This window comes from Gobio gobio (assembly GCF_949357685.1).
Source record: "Gobio gobio genome assembly, chromosome: 25".
In the NCBI taxonomy this organism is placed as follows: Eukaryota; Metazoa; Chordata; class Actinopteri; order Cypriniformes; family Gobionidae; genus Gobio; species Gobio gobio.
Genome location: NC_137121.1, coordinates 40551848 through 40576412, shown reverse-complemented (window position 1 = coordinate 40576412; position 24565 = coordinate 40551848). Strand labels below are relative to the sequence as shown.

At 42.2% G+C, this 24565-nt stretch overlaps 1 gene segment (V, D, J or C); it reads left to right on the top strand.

Moving 5' to 3' along the window:
• The window catches only part of LOC307121560 (immunoglobulin kappa variable 4-1-like), a 242516-nt gene that overhangs the window by 118045 nt on the left and 99906 nt on the right, over positions 1-24565 (top strand).

Below are 24565 nucleotides of genomic sequence, written 5' to 3'. Positions count from 1 at the left end.
AATGAAAATGGATAAGTGTTTGGAACCCATTTAAAACAGTCTGTACAACACACAATGAAAATTACAATGTTACTGTTTAACATTATGACTTACTATTTTAAAACCTTATTCACAGAGTCAAAATTCTACTGTATACTAATAATGAACTGCACTTGTACAGCATTTATTAATCTTAGTTAATATAATAATTTCAACATTTACTAAAGCATTATTCAAAACAAAAGTTTTGTTAATATCAGTTAATGCAATGTGAAGTAACATGAACAAATAATGAACAGCTGTATTTTGTATTAACTAACGTTAGCAAAGATTAACAAATGTATTGCTCATTGTTAGTTAATATATTAAGTAATGTTAACAAATGAACCTTATTGTAAAGTGTTACCAAATAACGACCTAAAAATACTTTTAAGTTAAACACAGTTACAATTTAACAGTGTGAATAATGTTTTAAAATAGCAAGAATCATAGTGTCAACACTCTACCGTATTTCCTTTAAGTTAGCTCAGAAATACAACATTTACGGCTTTTACTAGTGTTGTTAACAGAGCCATATAGTATATGGACTATTTTATTACTTCAAATAATTTGTTCAGCATGGTTTCTTAAAATAATATATACTTGACCTAAACTAAACTAAATTTAGCATTCACAATGTTTTAAAATAGCAAGTCAGTATCAACAGCATATCAAGTAGCAAAAACCTTACCTTTGCGATTGAAATCCAACGTCGAAATGTTGTCAAACTGTTGTGAAACCGAATCTCTTAGCATCACCTTTTATTGTCCATTCAATGACCGTCATCCAATCAGCTACGGCTACGGAAATGCGTCATTGTTACGCAAGATTTGAATTTGCCGAAGCTCAGCTAAATGCTGTAGGCCTATAACTTGAATAAATATTTATATTAAATAAATGGGTAATAACACAAGCTGTTAGAATATAATATGGCACTTACCGAGTTCGTTTTAAAGCCGTCATTGAGAGAAAACAACAACAACAACAAATCGCTGAATGGCAACCGTTTTATCTGCATATGGCCCATCGTAACAATTTTCAAAACAAATTTTAAAAGAACTTTTTTAATTAATGAGCACTGCTATTACTTTTTAGGTTGATTTAGGTCGTGGTCATCGAATTCCCATGCAAGAAAGTCGTGCTAGCAGCTGCAACAGTTATGGGGTTAGCTGCAGTCCCACGCGTGCTGTTAAAGTCTGTAACATTAGTCCTTTTCAGCGTGTCTGCTTCATAGAATACTTGGAAATAAAAGCGCATCAATGTTTTCAAATTTTTTCTTACCATATTCGTATTTTGTGGTATTTAATCCATTGTTTTGTTTTCGTCCAAACACAACCACAATCGCCACAGTTGAGACCCCTCCCACTACTGTAAGTGACGATGAACGAGTCACCTGAGATCACGTGCATAATTTAGCACGTTTAAAAAGCATTACACCGTAAAGAATGACCTGCATGCTTTATTACAACTAAATAGATTTGATCCTTCTGTGCAAAACGATCACTGTTATTATCATTTTGATTAAGTTTTACCTTAGATATTTTGATTTGTACAAATTCATGACATTAAATGAGTAGCTAACACATTATCAGATCCTGTCAGGAAATTAAGTAAATTTTAAAACAATTTTATGTTAATTATTGCTTCATTATGTAACCATCAGTGATTGAACATAAGCCGAGTCATTGACAGAAGTGGCCCAGATCTCTATAGCCAGAATCGGGCCAGTTACAATGAACAGCAATCGGGCCAGTGCTTTACAGCCGTAACAAAACTGCATGTGCCAGAGCGAGCTGCGGGCCAGAATCGGCCCGGTAAACACACGCCGATGCCGAGTCAGAGCCGCAGGCGCCGCGGGGCAGCCGAGCTCGGGCCGATTACTACATGCTATCTGGGCTGTCCTGTATTTTTTTATTTTTTTTACATAACATTGGTTATTGCTAATGACATACATAGTAATTAATCTACACTGTGAGCAAACTGGTTGCCCTAAAAATTTAGTAATGTGAACTAAAACGAGTACATTTAACTTAAATTTAAGTTAACATTTTAACTTAAACTTTAAACTTGTTTTAGTCAAAAAAATTCAGAACCTAGATAAAACTCCCCCTGCTGCTACTCTGATTTGCATTTGTGTAGCTCACAGCATGTCCATTTACATGATAAAGCCTCCCCTAGAATTAAGGGGAGGGGGGGTCATGGGGGGACAACTGCCAAGCAAGGCCCACGTCAATTTCCTACAATTTACGGCAGTTTTCGGTGTTGCCTGCAAATTGCCGTGCACAGTCGTAAACCTGAAGTTTCACGGCAATCTACAGTGCCACATACTGACGAAAATCCCACTTTTCATGCAGTGTCCTGGCCTCACACTACATGACTCCTCTATAAAGTTCCTCCTGTATGCGGATGATCTGGTGCTGCTGTCTCCAACAGAAGAGGGTCTACAGCAGAACCTGGACGTCCTGCATCAGTTCTGTCAGACCTGGGCCCTGACCATTAACACGGCTAAAACTAAAGTACTAACGTTCCAAAAAAGACCCAGATGTCAGGGAAAGAGGCACAATTTCACCCTCGGTATGACCAAAGTAGATCATGCCACCGACTACACATACCTAGGGTTGAAATTCAGTGCAAACGGGAACTTCAACTTGGCCGTGAATGAACTGAAAGAGAAAGCAAGAAGGGCTTTCTATGCCATCAAAAAATCAATTAAATTTGAAATTCCAATCAGAATCTGGCTCAAAATATTCCAATCAGTGATAGAACCTATTGCACTATATGGCAGTGAAGTTTGGGGTCCTCTCTTCAATCATGAATTCAACAAATGGGACAAAAACCCAATAGAAACCCTGCATGCTGAGTTCTGTAAGAGCATCCTGAGAGTCCAGAGGAGCACGCCGAACAACGCATGCAGGGCAGAATTAGGCCAATACCCTCTACTAATACACACTGAGAAACGAGCCATCAAATTTTGGAAACATCTAAAAATGAGTGACCCCAACTCTTATCATTTTAAAGCCCTTAAAAACCTTGAAGTGAACTCTGATAAGAGTCCCCTGATTCAGCTGATCCTGAGGCTGCAAACACACACTAACACCACTAACACCAGCCAGCCTCAGGACACACACACACACTCACACACACAATCCGGCCCAACCAAATTATTAAAGCACAAAGAGAAAATTACCTGACCTATTGGAATGAAACAACACAAAAACAGAGTAAACTGGAATGTTATTTGGCCCTAAACAGAAAATACACAACAGCCGAATACCTGAGCGCAGTGAAAAACTGTGAGTTCAGAAGAAGAATGACGAGGTACAGACTGAGCACTCACACACTGACCGTAGAGACGGGCAGATACAGACAGAGCTGGCTGCCCAGAGAGAGCCGCATCTGCCCATACTGCAACACTGGAGAAGTGGAGACAGAGACACACTTCCTCACCAGCTGCCCAAACTATCAACAAATCAGAAAAACATTTTATCCCAAATTCCAAATACTTTGTCCTGACTTTATAAAACTAGACAATAAAACAAAACTTCAATATTTATTAGGTGAAAAAAGAGAATGTATCCCACTAGCAGCAAGATACACTAATGCCTGCCACAAAAAGATGGAGGAGTCGACCAATCAGTGATGCGCTCACACACACACCGAATTCAATAAATGTTTATGGATTGTTCAACTTATTGCTATTATTATTATTTTTTTTTATTTTTTTTTATTATTATTATTTTTTTTATCTTTTATAATTCTTTTATTTAATGTATGTACATGTATGTTGATTATTTGTAAAATTATAAATGCTTTGGCAATACATTGTAACAATTGTCATGCCAATAGAGAGAGAGAGAGAGAGAGAGAGAGAGAGAGAGAGAGAGAGAGAGAGAGAGAGAGAGAGAGAGAGAAACAACACACACACACACACACAGGAACACACACTCCAGCAGAGAGAGAGAAACAACACTTCAACACACTGATATTAGAAGCTCCTCAGCTCTTCTCAACACTCACTCATTCAGATTGACTCAATGATTTCTGATATAACACTGTTTAAAGAAATATATTTGATGAGCTGTGACCTCTGAGGTGACCTTTGACCTCTTTGATCATGGATGATGTTGTGGAGTTTCTCATAATGATGCTTCTGTTCTTCATATGCAGCTCAATCTTCAGGATTCACAGAAAAACCTGCAGCTTCAGACTTCAATCTTCAGTGAAAATCTGCTCAAATCATGAGTTTATTGAATATTATAGCCAAAGTCAATAGAAAGTGTCCAGAATGAAAATATAAAAGGTATTTTGCATGTTCTACACAGTCAAGCATGTTTTCATATTCAAGGTCTGTTCTAAAAGTCTCTGGACTGGTTCTGAATCTCCACACAAGATCATGAAACGTGAACAAGCTCTAATATGTCTCCATCTTTAACAGCCTGTTTCTTCTCCATCTGATGATTTCAGACACACATGAGGCTTCATGATAGATGGAGTGACACCATCAACTCTGATTAGAGATTCACAATCAGTCCTGATACTTTCTGAACAGACTCATGATTCATGATCTGACTTTAGTGATGGCGCTTCATCTAGTGGAAGTGTAGCAGTGATGATGGTCACATGACTGAATATGGACACAGAGATGGACGTTCATCTGCACATCCTCAGTGTCTCAGGAGTCACAATACAAATAAAACTACTGAACTAACTCAAATAACATGAGTCAGAATGTAATGATCATTGTGTAACTCTAGTGTGTGTGAGTTTGTTCTGAGCACAAGCTGTTGTAAATCCTGCCCACTTCTTTGCATTGTCAGCACATGCTTCAGTCTGAGAGTGTTTATAGTGCTGTGAGTTTAACACTTCATGACTGAGAGCAGAACAGAACACAATCTTCATCATCACACAAGACACAAGAACAACAATGAACACCATCAACATCTTCATCTGGACTCTCACTCTGTTTGCAGAAGGTTTGTACTCAAATATTCATAAGGATTAATAATTCCTTTAAAATGTAAAATATATATAATTTTAATTTCTGTTTTCTCTCAGAGTGTAGAGGACAGTACACAGTAACCCAGAGTCCATCAGTAACAGCTCAACCAGGAGAAGACGTCAGAATAAACTGTAAAACCAGCAGTAGTGTGCATGGTGATACTTACTTACACTGGTACTCACAGAAACCTGGAGAAGCTCCTAAACTCCTCATATATCAAACATCAAACCTTAATCCTGGAACTCCATCTAGATTCAGTGGCAGTGGATCTGGCAGTGATTTCACTCTGATCATCAGTGGAGTCCAGACTCAAGATACAGGAGATTATTACTGTCTGAGTTTTCACAGTGATCAAGTGTTCACACAGTGATAAAGAGTCGTACAAAAACCTGTGTCAGTCAGACGTCACAGTGACTGCACTGATACAGCTGAGAGATACTGCAGCTGCTGATGGACCATCACACACAACACAATGGTGTATCAAACCTTTCACACACTTTATTTATTTATTATGATGTAAGTAAACATGCAACACAATCTTATATCTCTTACTATAATGTGGAGAAAATGTGAGAATCAGAAAGAGCTTTATTGTTTACACACAAGGAATTCCAGTGCAGGAGGAAAGTACAGACATAGTGCAGACACACAGAGGATTACACAAAAATGAAATACAACACAATAATAATATTATAAGTAATAGAAATATAGAAAGAAAATATTGACCTATTTCTGGCATGAACCTCTGGATGGCGCAGGTCCTTCACTCATTTAGCAGCGATCGCATCATCATCTACACAGCACAGCTGATTGGTTACTGTTGCGTCAGCGGCCAATGAGCTGCAGCTCCACATTCAAACACTGGTAGTGTTGCTGTTAGCAGTCTGTAGCGCTCACAGAAAGCCTCTGAAATCAACATCTGAGATGAGGCAACACTCCTTTACTCATATCTCTCTGCATATTGTGTGCTTTGCTTAATAATTCCTAAATGAGCAATCATAACAGTTTAATCTAAGCGTTGTGTTAACAGTCTTGTGGAGTGATTCTCTAAGCATATAAGCCACAGCGTTCATGCAAGCGGTCTGTTGTATGTCCAGGGGCGTAAATTTCATCTAACAGTTGGGGGGGACAATAAACATGACATTTCTCACGAGCAATTTTTGAAGGGGACACAAATAATACAGCCAAAATCGTACTTGTAAGGATATGTGTACCAAGTTTTGAAGGGGACACAAATAATACAGCCAAAATCGTACTTGTAAGGATATGTGTACCAAAAAAAAACAAAAAAAACATTTTGTACTTATTTGGCGTTTTGGTGCACTGAAAAATTATGTTATGTCCATTTTTATTTTCTCTGTCATTTTATCTGACCAACAACACAAAGTGATAGTTGTTTACTAAAACTTTTATAACTTTTTCTGAGTGTCCCATTTAAGAAGAGACGCACGTCTGTATTCCACAAATAACACATGAACTACAACCGTTTAGGATCTGTGCATTTAATACGATTAAGGTTCACTACGCAGTCATATTATAATTATTAAATTATCTTGCGTCATCCACATAGTATTTTATACTATATTCAGATCTTTAGATATTCAACTGCAGCAAGCCCTCTGATCTGCCACTTATGATCATATTGAGCAAAACCCAACACAGATCTGACGGAGCGGCCGTGCGCATACTTTCGGTTTAATTAGCGCTAATTCAGGGGCTGGTTGCTTGAATTTTGGGTTCATTAGCCTATTATTCTTAATGAAAAACACAACAAGAAAACAGTACAATGGCACTCCCTTAAATAGGCGCTTTTACATTTCGCTTTGAAACCAAATATTCCACGATCATCTTATCTGTCAGCTGTTTGCTCGTTCGGCTCGTGCTGTATTGAGCAGACACATTCAGTTTTTAATTGTTGTGTCTGCTCTCTAACTGAACTAAATTATTTTATTACTATAAAAGTGAGAACGACGGTGGCCTGGCCGGGGCAATGCCGCAGTGGGCAAGTGATGTTAGCAGTGTTTTAAAGAGAAATAATCACTTCATCTGATGTTTAAAGTGAATAAAATAGCTTTGACAGCAAACTGGTGTTTCACAACTGCTATCTGAAGAGCTTTGTTCTCTCCCCAAACTTGTGTGGTAGTTTTTTACGGTCTATGGGTAACGTTAGTTGAGGTGCGCGGTGGATCGAACCACTGTGGGGCAAAGGGGGGGACTCAAAATGTTTCTAAACTTAAACGCATTTTTTTGTCCCGTTTGCGTTTGTATTGTTTTACTACTTACACATTTATTTTAATTGTATATCATTATATTATTTACAATACTCAGCATGGTTTTAAGGGGGGGGACAGCCCTCAGATTGGGGGGGTCCTGTCCCCCCCGTCCACCCCGCGATTTACGTCCCTGTGTATGTCATTTCTGTGAGAATAGCTGTATGGATATGAGAAAAGGTTCAGTTATATAAGCATTCACGCTTTCAACGGGGTTCCCATGTTTAGCTGCTACTCTAATGACGCGTTCATTTATTTCCAATGGCAATGTTTCAGATTATCAGATTATGTTAATGATGCTTCAAATGATTTCATTATGATGCTTGCTCAGATGGTTGCTGAGGCTTTATCTCCATCAGATTGCATCACACCTATTGTTAATGAGAACACATAGTGTGTGTTTCTAGAGCTAAGCCATGTTTTCTCACTCAGCAGTGTGTGTATGGTTCTATTGTCTATTTCTTTCATTAACCTGTGCAACTGTACAGGGTGATAAGTTGCTTTACAAATGTATTTCAGCTGATTTTATTAGCCTTTTTCTCATTCTGGAGGTGTGTAGATCTTGGAGGTTGGGCAAGGGGGAACCAATAATCCTCTCCACAGTCTGGACTGTCTGTTGTAGTCTCCTGAAGTCAGCTGAACCAAAGGGTTCTGGTAGCTGAACCAAATCAGAGTTACAGAAGTGCTAGATCAGACTCAATGACACTTGAGTAAAAATGTGTCAGCAGCTCCTGTGGGAGGTTGAACTTCCTCTGCTGGGCCTTTTTCACTATGTAGTTAATGTGAGTGTCCCACTTCAGGTCCTGAGAGATGGTGGTGCCACAGTGCTTCTCCGTGATGATGAGTGGGGAAGTGCTGGGGGTTCCTCCTGAAGTTCACAATCATCTCCTCTGTTTTGAGTGTGTTCAGCTCCAGGTTGTTGTGAGTACACCGGACAGCCAGTCTGTAAGCAGACTCAACACTGTTTTGGACAAGGCTGATGACTGACGGATCTTTTGCAGTGCAGTTGTTCATGTACAGTGGGAAGAGAAGTGCGGAAAGAACGCAAACCTCAGGAGCACCAGTGCTGAATGTGGCTTTTCCCAGTCTCACTAGCTGTTGCCTGTCTGTCAGGAAGCTGATGATCCACTGACAGATTAAGGTTGGGTTTGGCTGTGAGAAGATCAGGCATGATGGTATTGAAGGAAGAACTGAAGTCCACAGAAAAGATCCTAACATAAGTCACAGGTCTGTGGAGATGTTTCAACAGATTTCCCAACCTGAAAAAAGTCATTTCAGGGAGGTATCCCGAAGACTCACCCCCCACCCGAGAAAGAAAAAAAAAAAAACATGAAAGGAGAAAAGGTATCCCGAAGAGAAGGATATGACATTTCACCACAGAACATGATTTTACTTGTATAGTATATAATATAATATATCATTAATATATCATTTCTACAGGCCTATGCAATTATTTGTAAAAAGAAACATTTTAATTATGTAGATCACTTTTACTACTTTTACTATTTACATAAGCTGCTTATACTATTTATGTAAACTGCTTTTATTTAAATTCCTTAGCAACTTTAAACAGGTCTAATGAGTTTGTTGTTTTCATGTAGGCTTGGCAGCAAGCCGGCCTGAAAAATATGCACATCAAATGAAACTTGTTTAACTCAACCTCAACATATCAGTTACAAACTGTACAGCGCACAAGATTGTCATTACATTTAACGCTTATAAAACGGGTACACTTTTGTGTAGTCTGGCGTAAAATGTGTCTTATACTTTCGTTTTTAGGGGCACTCTCCGTCTCTGCCATGGTGCTCCTGGCTGTGTTCAAAATCGCCCCCTATACCCTCATTCACTATTCCCTACATTAGTCCACTGTTTGTGCTTGCTGTTTATTTGAAACGTGGCAAACCGGCAGTTCTGAAAAGATTTATCTTGAACTCTGCCACGGAAACTAGCATGTTTAAACCTTAATCAAACAATATAATAATAATTTTAAAAATGAATTTATACCTGTATGCATGATATTGGGCTGGACCAGTGCGGTTTGGAAGATGGATGAATGATTGATTCAGCTGTGGGCACTATTTGACGGAACAGCCATTTAGTGGTGTCCGAAACCATAGTGGACGTTATTAAGTGCACACATTCAATCCCACAATGCACTGTAATAACGAGTTTACAATCGATGTATGCTCAACGGCTAGGGCATACCCATAATGCACTGTGAGAGTCACGCCGTGCATTGAATGAATTCCCGCGTTTCGCCAGGAGATGACATCGACTCACACACTTTTTAAGTCTAATAATATTGGACCCACTCACTTTTATCGTCTCTAATTGAGCACATGTCTGTTTACACACCATGATAAACACTGACTAAACGTGTTTAGAAGTTTTATTTCCACTTTTCTAATATTTTCTTTATTTTCATTGAAAATAAATGCCTTTCCGATCTGATATGTGATGGGAAAAAGGAGTAGAGCGAGTTCGGTAAAAGGTGGATTCGAACCACGGGTGGATTTGTGTCAGATCTTCATGCCATGCGTCTTACCCCTACACTATTGTTGCTGTGAAAGATTATGAGTTTTCTGTAGTTTTGCCTGCCTCAACCAGATGTTTAGTAAACAAGCCGATATATTTGTACTTAATGTAAATTGCATCTACTCCAGTAAAATGTTTCTGTGAAAGGACCCACCCACATTTTTTTTGCTTCTGATGCCCATGCTATATAGTATAAATAGTAGCCTACTATATAGTATAAAATATATACTATACTATATACAGGTGCTGGTCAAATAATTAGAATATCATCAAAAAGTTGATTTATTTCACTAATTCCATTCAAAAAGTGAAACTTGTATATTATATTCATTCATTACACACAGACTGATATATTTGAAATGTTTATTTATTTTAATTTTGATGATTATAACTGTCAACTAAGAAAAATTCCAAATTCAGTATCTCAGAAAATTTTAATATTGTCAAAAGGTTCAATATTGAAGACACCTGGTACCACACTCTAATCAGCTAATGAACTCAAAACACCTGCAAAAGCCTTTAAATGGTCTCTCAGTCTAGTTCTATAGGCTACACAATCATGGGGAAGACTGCTGACTTGACAGTTGTCCAAAAGACGACCATTGACACCTGGCACAAGGAGGGCAAGACACAAAAGGTCATTGCAAAAGAGGCTGGCTGTTCACAGAGCTCTGTGTCCAAGCACATTAATAGAGAGGCGAAGGGAAGGAAAATATGTGGTAGAAAAAAAGTGTAAAAGCAATAGGGATAACTGCACCCTGGAGAGAATTATGAAACAAAACCCATTCAAAAAAGTGGGGGAGATTCACAAAGAGTGGACTGCAGCTTGAGTCAGTGCTTCAAGAACCACTACACACAGACGTATGCAAGACGGGTTTCAGCTGTCGCATTCCTTGTGTCACGCCACTCTTGAACAACAGAGAGCATCAGAAGCGTCTCGTCTGGGCTAAAGACAAAAAGGACTGGACTGCTGCTGAGTGGTCCAAAGTTATGTTCTCTGATGAAAGTAAATTTTGCATTTCCTTTGGAAATCAGGGTCCCAGTGTTACAGTACACAGGAGCCAGACACAGACGTGACAGGTAATGGTAGTTTATTTGACCACAGTAGAGCAGATGAAGTAACACAGGTGAGTTAACTGGTTGTAGATAGACGTGGAGGTGATATGATGGAGATAGTTACTGTCCTTTATTTTGTAGATAGATGAACGTTGGAGCTTGGAGATCGCTGGAGAACTGAGGAACTGACTGGAACACACCCACACAGCAGACGAGGAACACAGAGGGAAGGAGACACGCTGGAGACAGGTAAGTATGCGTCGAGAAGTCCTTGAGGTAAGCATAGCATAGCGTATATGCGAACGAGACCGGACATGGAGTGCTGTGTGAGTGTGTGTTAAATAGTGCTGGTGATGAGAGCTGTGATGAGGTGCAGGTGATGGTGATTAGTATTCAGGAGATGGCCTGCGTTGTGATTGGTGGAGGTTGGAACCTGACGTGTCTGTGACAGTACCCCCCCCTCCACGGCCCGCTCCAGAGGGCCGAGAACCCAGACGCCGTGGTGGACGTCCTCTACCCTGCGGTGCCGGTTTCTCAGGGTGACTGTCGTGAAAGGTCTGGAGTAAACTGGGATCTAAGATGTCGTTCCTTGGGACCCAGGAGCGTTCCTCGGGGCCATATCCTTCCCAATCCACCAAGTATTCCAGCTGACCACCACGATGTCGGGAGTTCAAGATCTCATGAACCTTGTAGGCAGTTCCGTCCTCCAGGATGAGTGGATCAGCTTCAGCTTCAGGTTCGGCGGGAACTACGTCAGGTCCTGTGGGTGAAACAGAGGGATGGTGAGCTTTCAGTAGTGACACATGGAAAGTGGGATGTATACGATACCCTTGTGGAAGACGGAGTTGATAGGTGACTGGATTGACCGGCTTGATGATGGGGAATGGGCCAATGAACCTGGGACTCAGCTTTTTGCAAGGCAGACGCATTCTGATGTCTCTGGTTGATAGCCAAACCATCTGACCAGGCTGGAAGACAGGAATGTCAGACCGTCGGAGATCGGCTACCATCCTGCGTCTGCGCAGGGCCCGTTGCAATTGATGGTGGGCTGAGTCCCAGACCCTCTCGCTCTCTCGGAACCAGTAGTCCACTGCTGGAACAACGGAGGGTTCCCCATCCCAGGGGAATAGTGGAGGTTGGAAGCCGAGTACGCACTGGAACGGGGTGAGTCCTGTGGTTGACTGTTTCAGCGAGTTTTGGGCGTACTCGGCCCAACCCAGGAACTAGTTCCAAGAGTCCTGGTGGTCATGACAGAAGGTACGTAGGAAGCGGCCAATTTCCTGTACCTTCCTTTCCGTCTGCCCGTTCGATTATGGATGATATCCCGATGTCAGGCTAACGGCCACACCTAGGAGGGAGAAGAACGATTTCCATACTCTGGATATGAACTGGGGACCTCTGTCTGAGACAATGTCTTCTGGTACTCCGAAGTATCTGAAAACTTGGTTGAAGAGTGTTTCGGCTGTTTCCATGGCAGTAGGCAATCCTGGAAGTGGGATCAGACGACAGGATTTAGAAAAACGATCAACAACTACTAGGATGGTGGCATTACCGTCTGAGGCCGGAAGGTCAGTGATGAAGTCCACTCCTAGGTGTGACCATGGGCGTTCTGGAACGGGCAGAGGAAGGAGTTTCCCAGCTGGTAGATGACGAGGAGATTTGGAAATGGCACACTCCCTACAGCCCTGGATGTACCTTCTAACATCCGAAGCCATCCCTGGCCACCAGAAGCGTTCTTTCAGCAACGAGAGGGTTTCATTGACCCCCGGGTGACCAGTACCAAGTGACGTGTGAGCCGAGTGAATAGTGGGAGTGCGTCGTGTCCGTGGGATGTACAGCAAACCTGGTGGACAGCCCGGCGGAGGGTTCGTGGAGGCATTGGAGGAGGGGATAGTTTCTTCAGACCAGGTAATAGGACTTACGATGAGGGAACTTGGAATAATGGGTTCTGGTTCTTCGGTTTGTTCATCTGGAGCATGAAGACGGGAGAGAGCATCAGCCTTAATATTTTTTGTACCTGGGCGATAGGAGATGGTGTAATTGAAGCGGGAGAAAAACATAGCCCAGCGGGCTTGTCTTGGGTTTAGTCTCTTGGCTGATCGAAGATATTCTAGGTTCTTGTGATCCGTTAGCACCAGGAACGCATGTTTGGCTCCCTCCAGCCAATGCCTCCACTCTTCCAAGGCAAGCTTAACAGCAAGGAGTTCCCTGTCACCGATGGAGTAGTTGACTTCCGCCGGGCTGAGCTTGCGGGAGAAGAAGGCGCATGGATGGAGTCTACTAGGCGTCCCCTGCTGCTGCGACAACACCACTCCCACTCCAGTTGTGGAGGCATCCACTTCCACGATGAAGGGTCTTTCTGGGTCTGGATGGACGAGTAAGGGAGCGGTGGTGAAGGCTTTCTTAAGTTGTTCGAAGGCGTTGGTGGCTGCCGGGCTCCAGGACAGAGACTTGGGCTTATTGCGTAGCATACTGGTGAGTGGATGAGTGATCGAACTGTAACCTTTAATGAAACGTCTGTAGAAGTTGGAGAATCCGAGGAAGCGTTGGAGTTCTTTGATGGTTGTAGGTTCTGGCCAGTTAGTGATGGATTCCACCTTCCTCTCGTCCATCCGGATGCCACTGTGGTCTATGAGATAACCCAGGAAGGAAACTGATGCTTGGTGGAATGAACACTTTTCTGCCTTGAGGAACCGGTGGAATTGACGTAGACGGTTGAGGACCTCCGCAACGTGTTGGCGATGTTCGGCCTGGCTCCGGGAGTATATGAGTATGTCATCGATGTAAACTAGGACGAATCGATGGAGGATCTCCCGGAGCACCTCATGGATGAAATCCTGGAATACGGATGGGGCGTTTACCAATCCATACGGCATGACGAGATATTCATAGTGTCCAGTAGGGGTAATAAAGGCAGTCTTCCACTCGTCCCCCTCATGTATCCGGATGAGGTTGTATGCGCTGCGGAGGTCCAGCTTGGTAAACACAGTGGCACCACGGAGATGTTCTAGGGACGCTGGGATGAGAGGAAGGGGATATCGAAACTTGACGGTGATTTTATTGAGTGAACGATAATCGATACATGGCCGCAAGCCTCCGTCCTTTTTTGTCACAAAGAAGAAGCTGGAAGCAGCAGGGGAAGTAGACGGCCTGATGTAACCTTGGGCGAGGGCTTCCTTGATGTAATCCTCCATGGCCTTCTCCTCCGGGATGGATAACGGGTATATCTTACCTTTTGGTACTGGTTCACCCGGAAGCAGGTCGATGGCACAGTCCCATGGCCAGTGTGGAGGCAGCTTGGAAGCCCGTTGCAGGCAGAAGACATCTCTGAAGGGGGCGTAACACTTGGGGACATCAACAGAGCGTTGTTCAACTGGACTTTCGATGGATGTGGCACAGAGAGTCAAATCAGGCGGAGACGATGATGGAAGAGGAAGTTCTGTTAAACATCGAGAGAAGCAAGTGTCGCCCCACTTCAGGATTCCGCCCGTCTTCAAGGAGATGGTAGGGTTGTGCTGTTCCAACCAGGGGCGCCCCAGAACCACGTCAGCAGTTGAATCCTCCAGAACCAGCATATGAGCCTCTTCACGGTGTTATAGACCTACTTGTAGAGTAACTGGTCCAGCCACGGTGCGAACGCGCTTGCGACTGAGGGGTCTGCCGGTTATGGAGCTGATCCTGTAGGTGGTCGGAGACGGAGTGGTCTTGAGGTGTAACTGGCGGCAGATGGCACCGGAGAGGAAGTTGCCGGCTGACCCCGAGTCGAGGAGCGCGACCACTGAAAGGGAGACATTAGCGGCAGTAAGGATGACGACAGTGGTGAGTGGTTTCATCTTATGATTAGCAGGAATAATAGCACTCACCATGGGCCGCGGGGGTCGTGTGGGGCATGCAGCAATGACATGCCCAGGTTCACCACAATAGAGACAAAGACGAAGGGTCAGCCGACGGTGGCGTTCTTCAGAAGATAGACGGGAATTTTCTATTTCCATGGATTCGTGGGCTGGTTCTGGGGTGCTGACGGGTTCGGATCGGCGGAAGGGCACGTTGATGGGATACTGGTCCTGGTGCTCTTGGATGCATGCTTGCATGCGAGTGGCGCAGCGAATGGAGAGCTGGATGAACTTCTCAAGGCCGATGGAGTCCTCACATGCAGCGAGATGCAGCCGTACCCGAGGTTCTAATCCTTGCCGATGCGTCGTTATCAACGCCTGTTCATTCCATCCGCTGACTGCTGCAAGCGTTCTGAATTGCAAAGCATAATCGTAAATAGACATGGATCCTTGTTTTAAATTATAAAGTTTCTAACCAGCTGAAGAATCTGTGATAGGTTTTCCAAACACTTCCCGGAAGTGGGAAATAAACGCTGAGTAGGATTGCGTTACCGCGCCCTGTTGTGACCAGATGGAATCGGCCCACATTAATGCTTTGCCGCTGAGCTGAGAGATGACGAATGCAATCTTTGAAGTGTCGCTCGGGTACAGGTGCGGCTGCATCTCCAGGACCAGTGTGCATTGCAGCAGGAATCCGCTGCAATCCTCCGCCGATCCTGAGTAGGGCGCCGGTTTGGCCATGGGACTTGCATACGGAGGTAGTGAAGGAGGACTGTTGACAGAGTTGCTGGTGTTCGCTGGTGCAGGTGAAGGGACAGTAACTGGAGAGGGTGGTGAAGGATGAAGTGTTAATGTGCGCCGAAGCGCATCTACCAGTTCTTGGAACGGATCCGGTTGGCTCATACTGGGTCTTCTGTGTTGGTCCGGTCTTCTGTTACAGTACACAGGAGGCAGACACAGACGTGACAGGTAATGGTAGTTTATTTGACCACAGTAGAGCAGATGAAGTAACACAGGTGAGTTAACTGGTTGTAGATAGACGTGGAGGTGATATGATGGAGATAGTTACTGTCCTTTGTTTTGTAGATAGATGAACGTTGGAGCTTGGAGATCGCTGGAGAACTGAGGAACTGACTGGAACACACCCACACAGCAGACGAGGAACACAAAGGGAAGGAGACACGCTGGAGACAGGTAAGTATGCGTCGAGAAGTCCTTGAGGTAAGCATAGCATAGCGTATATGCGAACGAGACCGGACATGGAGTGCTGTGTGAGTGTGTGTTAAATAGTGCTGGTGATGAGAGCTGTGATGAGGTGCAGGTGATGGTGATTAGTATTCAGGAGATGGCGTGCGTTGTGATTGGTGGAGGTTGGAACCTGACGTGTCTGTGACACCCAGAGTCTGGAGGAAGAGAGGAGAGGCACACAATCCACGTTGCTTGAGGTCCAGTGTAAAGTTTCCACAGTCAGTGATGGTTTGGGGTGCCATGTCATCTGCTGGTGTTGGTCCACTGTGTTTTCTGAGGTCCAAGGTCAACGCAGCCATATACCAGGAAGTTTTAGAGCACTTCATGCTTCCTGCTGCTGACCAACTTTATGGCGATGCAGATTTCATTTTCCAACAGGACTTGGCACCTGCACACAGTGCCAAAGCAACCAGTACCTGGTTTAAGGACCATGGTATCCCTGTTCTTAATTGGCCAGCAAACTGACTAACACAATATTTGACACATTAAATATAAATTGATCTTTCCTGTAGGCTATTCCTATATATTATGATATCAAATAATGCTTGAACTGATATGATTGACATATTTTTATTTAACTACTTAAATCATAGTAGTACATACTGATTTGTTAAACTTACAGCCTTGTTACTTACAGCATGTATGAGTTATCATGACAACATAACAAAGCACTGACATATCAGTCTGATGTAGGGATGGGCATGATTAACTGACGATAAATAATTGATCGTTAAGAATTTCGTCAATCGCATTAATTTGTTATCGATTAATCTAATGCATTTTTTTTATCTATTGCAGGTTGCGTAGTGTGAGTCTTGAAGCAATTAAATGAATTTCACTGCGTGGCAGCAATTAAACGTTTTACCACCAGGGTGCAATATTTGTCACCATACTCGGTTATCTGTGATCTTCCATTCAAAAGAATAATCATGAAGAGGTCACGGCGAAGTGTGGTGTGGGACCATTTTGATTTAAAAAGTGAAATAGTTCACTGCAAACATTGCGATGCCGTGTATAAGTACAACACGGCCATGACTCAAATAATGTACCACTTAAACAAAATGTATCCGTCCCTGGTTAATGTCGGTGGCGGTGCATCCTGCTCTCTGTCTTAACATAGCATCAAGTCAGCGTTAGCACGGACTCGGAGCTGTGATGCACAACGAGCAGAGAAAATTACCCAAGGGATCTGCAAGTTCATTGAGATGGATATTCTGCCCTTAAGTATTGTTGAGGGCAATGGTTTTGGAGAACTGATACATTTATTGGAACCAGCATATCAAATTCCATCACGACATACCATCACCAGACTGGTAAAAAACTCACTACGAAGAACGAAAGCAGCAGCTGTTAAAATAATTGAGCAAAGCTGAGAGAGTTGCTCTAACTACAGACTGCTGGACCACTTTAACAGATGAAAGCTACATCACCATAACCTGCCACTACATCAGTGATGACTGGCAAATGAACTCAGCGGTCCTGCTCACAGAAAGCCTGCCAGGCCGGCATATAGCTGACCACCTCGCTGAGAAAATGAATGGAGCTGTAGAGCAGTGGGGACTTAAAAGCCGAGTTATTGTATGCTTTCATGACAACGCCGTCAATATTGTAGCTGCCAACAGTCCCACCAGAGTGCCCTGGATTTCCGTTTTGCACACACCCTCCAGTTGGCCATAAATGTGACCAAGTTTCAAGATGCCAGGATCCTGGAGTTGAAGGATGAGTACTGGCAGCTGATGGAGGACACACAGCCTGTGCTGTCAGCACTTAAATGTGCCACCACGGTTGTATCTGCAGAGAAAGACGTCTCCATCTCAAACACTTATCCCGTCACCTTCGGCCTCATCAATATCCACCTCATGCGCAGTGAAGGAGACGGGCCCAGACTCATCGAATTCAAGACAAGAGTGCGTTCCTCTCTCATCCAACAAATGAATGTAAGCTAAACTTTTTATCTTAGTTTATATATACATAATTACATGGATACTTTCCTGTTATCTGCGTGCTACCTTTTTAGATTCAAGCAATTAGCCCCACTAAGTATAAAACTGTTACTCTTACTCCATAAAAATATTCATTTTTAATATAAATTTAATATAAATTTTATTCATAAAATAAACAACTAAAAATATGTTTGATGATTATTGATTCCCCAACATATATTTATACAGATTGAGTCTGGTGAGTTTGTGTCATTCACCCCCATGATCTCATCAATGCTGGACCCTCGTCACAAACACCTGGGCTTTCTTACACCAACACAGAGACTAAAGGTCTCATCGAGGAAAAACACGCTGTATATTTATATTCATTGCATTTTTGAATTATAATAGTTAAATAATTCATTTTATGATAAAAATATTAATCATTTTTTCAATTCTCCCGACGATCGACTAAGAAAATGTAATCGAATGCCCATCCCTAGTCTGATGTAAACATTAATAAAACTCAATAACCTGTCACACAAGCCAATCTGCCACTCTGAGGACACAGATCGTTGAGGTTGAAGTTAATATTAATTAAATAGACAGGTCTTCGCTGTACGTCACATGTCTGACATGTCAGTTGTAGTGCTGAAATGTGAAAATGTAGGTGACTTTTAACTTGAACTAAAACTGTAATGTTACTTACCCACAAAGATCGTCAAGGAACTCACCAGGATCATGTCAATGGACATCAATAAGTTCTATGCGGGTCTGGACAGCCATCTGCATAAACTTCTTCAGTTATTCCGGTTGAAGCGCTTTGAGGAAGTTTTTCATCTTTAATGGAATCTCGACAAGGATGAAAGTGCATATGTGTTGTAGTTGTGGTCCATATTAAATTGTGCAACACCACTGAGGAGAGGGACCAGGATGTAGATTACGACAGACAGTAAACCTCTAATTAATGTGCTTGGATAAGAATGAATGAATAAGAAAATGGCTCTGTAAGATGCAGGGACTACCATGGTACATGAAGAAAAATCCTTCTACATTGATGAAGAGATGTGAGGTAAGCAGCAAAATGTTGTTCAATGACACAAAAACTAGTTCACAATGGGCATGGTTACACATATCATTTCAGGCATCCTCTGTGTGGATACACTTTACAGCAAAACATAAATCACAGGCACCTTTTTGTTTTTTGTTTGTTTTTGCATGAAGCCAACAGATCTGGGGAGGACGGGTCTGAGATGTGCACTCCCAGGGTCCACTCTCTAAAGAATAAGGGATCTGGGGAGGACGGTGGAGGATTGTGTGAGATGGTCCAGTGGGTTAAACCATGGAACTGATATGCAGAAGGTTGCTGGTTTGATCCCAGCTCCAGGGGGATTGTCCCTGTAATAAGGGCGCTGTAAGTTGCTTTGGAGCGTCTGCCAAATGCAGGAATGGAAATGGACGGGTCTGAGATGTGCACTCCCAGGGTCCACTCTCTAAAGAATAAGCTGCTCAGTTAGAGGGATGGCTCAGGAGGATGTTTCTGCATTTGGCCCTGAGGAAGTGTTTTAATTTTTTTTGCCATTTGTCCACTATGTAGTAAGAGGAAAATAAATGTAAAGCCCTTCTGTGGGTCACAACAGTTTTTTGTTTTCATGTTCTAACAGATCTCTATTGCTCTCTGTGGAGGAAATGTACGCTCTAAAAAATGCTGGGTTAAAAATGGACTAACCCAACAATTGGGTTGTTTTAACCCAGCGGTTGGGTTAAATGTTTGCTTAAAACAACCAAATTGCTGGGTTAAAACAACCCAATCGCTGGGTTAAAACAACCCAATTCCTGGGTTAGTCCATTTTCAACCCAACTTGGGTTATTTTTAACTCAGCATTTTTTAGAGTGTATCTTGCATACACTAATTTGTATTTTATGTTGTAGAGCAAAAATGAACAGAGTGGGAATGATGCTTTTTTACAAGCGGGACACAGTGTAATTTCAGTTTTTGACTAGCCCTGAAAGAGTTGAAAGAGCATGGATGTTTAAGAGGGTGTGAAAGCTTTTTTTGTCTGCATGTCCCAGAGGAAGAATTGTCATTTTTTACACTATTTAGTAAGAGGAGATAAAATATACCGGCATTCTGTGGGTCACCCCACCTTGTTTTCATGTTCTTCATCACCATAATCAAGACCTCAATATTTACATTAGTCTTGGAGAACGTCTCGGAACGAGACACTGCGCCCCGAGGAGCCCGATCTCACGAAAGTGCGTATAAATAATACGAGTGTGCAATGTTGTGGAATGTATACGCCAAAATGAGTTTTGGTGTGCATATGGTACACAGTTTTTCGCGTGCATATGATACGCACTTTATGGTGTATTATACGCAAAAACCTGCAAACTCACACACTCGTACTATTGATACGCATTCTCATGTGATCGTGTTGGTCTCGAGTCACTATGGGGAAACGCCTCAGCATGACTGGTATCTGAAGCAACTGTAAAATCACTGCAATCGTAAGGGGAGTGCATGCAAGAAATGGCTGTGACTAAGCACAAGTAATGTCAGTATCAACAGAATGCCAAAAACCGCTCATCCCTTCTGGTCCATCACTAGACTGTCAGTGACAGTTCTCCCTACGGCCAGTGCCCGAGCTATCAAGCCTCAATGAGGAAGTGCCGCCGTAAAGTAACAGAAGGACTTGTCAAAGGCCACTCAAAGGCTTGGAACCAGCATCTTCACTAGGAAGGGGTTTCTTTAAGGGAGTATGGCCAGGGGGCCGAAAGAAGGGGAGAACTGAAACGAGGGGAGAACTAACTAGACTCGACCAAGCGGAGTATCAACCAAGCTCTGGGGCCATAGTCATGGAGGCTCCTGTGGACTGCAACATGAACTCAATCTGTGTCCTCTGAGGAGCCAGGACACTCAAACTAGCTAGAAGTGCTAGGAATGTAGCTTCAGTGACCAGTAAGACCCGCCTTCTTTGATTTGACTGGCCGTCTCAATCATTTTGACATTGATTAGTTCTGTTAGACCGCTGAAGCAGACCAGCCTGAAAATTTAACTTTTAAAACTTTTTTTCATCCTAACAACAAACGGTGTATGGAGTGCAGCAAAGCAGAATCAAGAATATCAAGTATAAGGGGGGACAATTTGGCCATTTCTAATTATTTGCATGTATAAGTATCGTATATTTTTTAGTATGCATCTACTTCATCAGTTTCTGAGCCTTTCTCCACATTATTCATGAGAATGAACTGGTTTAATCCAATCACTGCTCTGTATTACGCATGAGAACGCATCACAGCGGAGAATTCAAATGTCACGAAAGACCGTTTCAGCGCTGTTTGTTCACCCCTCCTGTTCAGCTTTGTGTTCGGACACGCGTGTTGTAAGTATATTTCCTCAGTTCAGTAACACATAAGTGTTGTTTGCATTTTCCCCACGATGCGGTCAGAGCTGGAGTTTGACTAATACTTCCTTCACCAGCTGCCAGGATCTGCTGACACAGTTCTACACGCCGTCATCGAGTCAGAATATATAATATAGTTCATATATAACTGTCTGGTTTAATTCAACCACCAAATCAGACATCAGGAGATAACAGACAGCCTGTTCCCCTGCACACCCTCCAGGACCTGTTCTCCTCAGAGCAGGTCAAATCATCACAGACTCCACTCACTGTTGCTGTCTGGCCGGAAACTCAGAACAATAGACACTAGAACATTATTATCCATAATACTATAAATATGAACAAAAACTTTTTATTTTCTATCTCTGTCAAAACCACCAGCTCCTTCTGTCTCAACCCGGCTCATATGTGAGAATGCTATTTGTGGATTTTAGCTCGGCATTCAATACTATAATCCCCAGCAGAGTTATGTCCAAACTCCACAGTCTGGGTGTCAGCCACCACACTTGCAGATGGATAAAGGACTTTTTAACAGACCATCCACAGTCAGTCAGGCTGGGGTCCCATCACTCCTCAGACCTGGCCCTCAGCACTGGGTCCCCTAGGGCTGTGTACTGAGTCCTCTGCTATACACTCTATACACCCATGACTGTCCACCAATCTGTGATAGCAACATTATCATGAAGTTTACAGACGACACTTCTGTAGTGGGATTGATATATCAACGAGTCTGCCTACAGAGATGAAGTCCAAAAACTCACTGGAACCTGAAGCTCTGACAAAAATCTGACACTCAACTCAAAAACAAAGGAATTGGTGATTTTAGGAGGAAGAGGGAGGAACCTGCCCCTCTTTACATCAAATGGGACATTATGGAGAGGGTCAGTGATTTTAAAATCCTGGGAACATACATCTCTCAGGACCTCACATGGTCTGTTAATACCAATGTCCCTGTGAAAGAAGCACAGCAGCGACTGCACTTTTTGAGGACACTGAGGAGAGTCAATCTGTCACAGGAACAGTTGTTGTCTTTTCACAAGTGTTCTGTGGAGAGTATCATCACCAATGACATCCTGGAGTGGTTTAAAAGCTGCACTATGGCTGATCAAAAGGCTCTGGAGAGAGTCAGGAAGTCAGCACAGAGCATTATAAGGACACAGCTTCCCTCACTAACTGACATATACAGAGCCAGATATGGTGCAGCACTCATAATCCAGGACTGATCTCACCCAGGAAACAGTCTGTTCACACTGCTGTCTTCTGGGAGGAGCTACAGGTCCATTCAGGCCCACACCTCTAGACTTATCAACAGTTTTTATCCAAGTGCCATAAAAGTACTACACTCATAATTATTAAATGAACTAAATACATTGGACTGTGCAATACATTATACATTGACCATTTATACACATGGTGTTTTGTATTGTGCTTGTTGTGTGTGTTTTTACCACAAGGACTTGAATATCATTGTACAACTGTGCAATGACAATAAAGGCATTCAATTCAATTTATCTCACCATGAACTACATTTCCCATAACCCATTGCCTGGACTAATCATGTTCTGATTACTTCACCTGTGTGTTATCATATCATTTACTCTTGCCTATTTAAGTCCTGTGTATTCACTCTTTCTTTGTGAAGTCTTGTGTGTGTTACACTGCATTTCTGAGTGCTAGTGCTGGTTTTGCATGTCATGGTTTTGATCTTCTACACGTCTCCCTGGATTTCCCTGTTTGGTGGTTCTGACCCTATGCCTGTTAAATGGATTATGATTGTGGATTACCTTCAATAAAGCTGTGTTTGGATTAAATTGCGATTAATCGCGAGTTAACTCATGACAGTCATGCGATTAATCACAATTAAATATTTTAATCGTTTGATAGCCCCTTTATATATATATATATATATATATATATATATATATATTTTTTTTTTTCTTTTTTTTTTTTTTTTTTTCTTTCTTTCTTTTTTATTTACCGTGCTGTTAATTTTGTACGTAATGTATTTGATAGGAAATGAACAGCGACACAATAAGGTTCTGAAATTGCTGTAACTGTGTGATCACTTTGCGTATAGAAGGTTGTGACAGACCCAAATCATCGCTTTTCCAGTAGCCAAACATGTTAATGTAGTGATTACTTCCATTTCTGGCGTTATGGCATTTCTGCGCTGTGTCTGAGATGTTAGCGTGTCTCTAATAAGATCGTCTCAAACATGATCCCTGATCTAATGTGTAGTGTCTTATGAACTCACTCATGCATTGTGTGCAACAAATTTCTTCTCCCTCTTCACGTTTCGTCCATTTTCTCCACTGCTAAAGAAACTCTTAAGCCTCTTAAAAGTCCTCGTCCGTACTCCTAACACTTCTGGATCTTATGACCTTTTTTAAGGGTGGTGATGCTTTCTGAATTACTGAATTATTTTTTCTTTAATTTTAAGAGGAAACGCCCACCTTTCTAAGAATGTGCAGTTGTCACTAGGAGCCGCTCTTTGCATTAAGACTTTTCATGAATACGGCCCTGGTCTTTAATAATATTCTCAAAACATTAGCACAACAACATTATTCATGCTTCATTTGTTTTTCTGAAATGTTTTCATTTGACAAATGCTGCTGCTTGTTTCAGAACGTTCAGAGAACATTTAAAAGTAACGTTCCCATAATATTAAAAATTAATTAAATTGCTATGTTCCCTTAATGTGCAAATAACCAAGGATTTTTAAAAAACTTTAAAAACATTTTTAAAACCTTAGATATACAAAGACACTCATATTACTATGAATGGGTGAAAGTGCAAAGCACAATATGGTGGAATAATTCCCAGGTTCCTCACCAACGACTAGGACTTGACAGAGCAGCCATCAAGTGTTAGACAGTCTCTGATGATTTCAGACACACATGATAGATGGACTGACACCATCAACTCTGATTAGAGATGTCAAAAAGTATTTAGAAAACTGTATTCATTTTTAAGACATCTAATTATCTATTATATTAATAACATGAGTCAGAATGTAATGATCATTGTGTAACTCTAGTGTGTGTGAGTTTGTTCTGAGCACAAGCTGTTGTAAATCCTGCCCACTTCTTTGCATTGTCAGCACATGCTTCAGTCTGAGAGTGTTTATAGTGCTGTGAGTTTAACACTTCATGACTGAGAGCAGAACAGAACACAATCTTCATCATCACACAAGACACAAGAACAACAATGAACACCATCAACATCTTCATCTGGACTCTCACTCTGTTTGCTCAAGGTTTGTACTAAAATATTCATAATG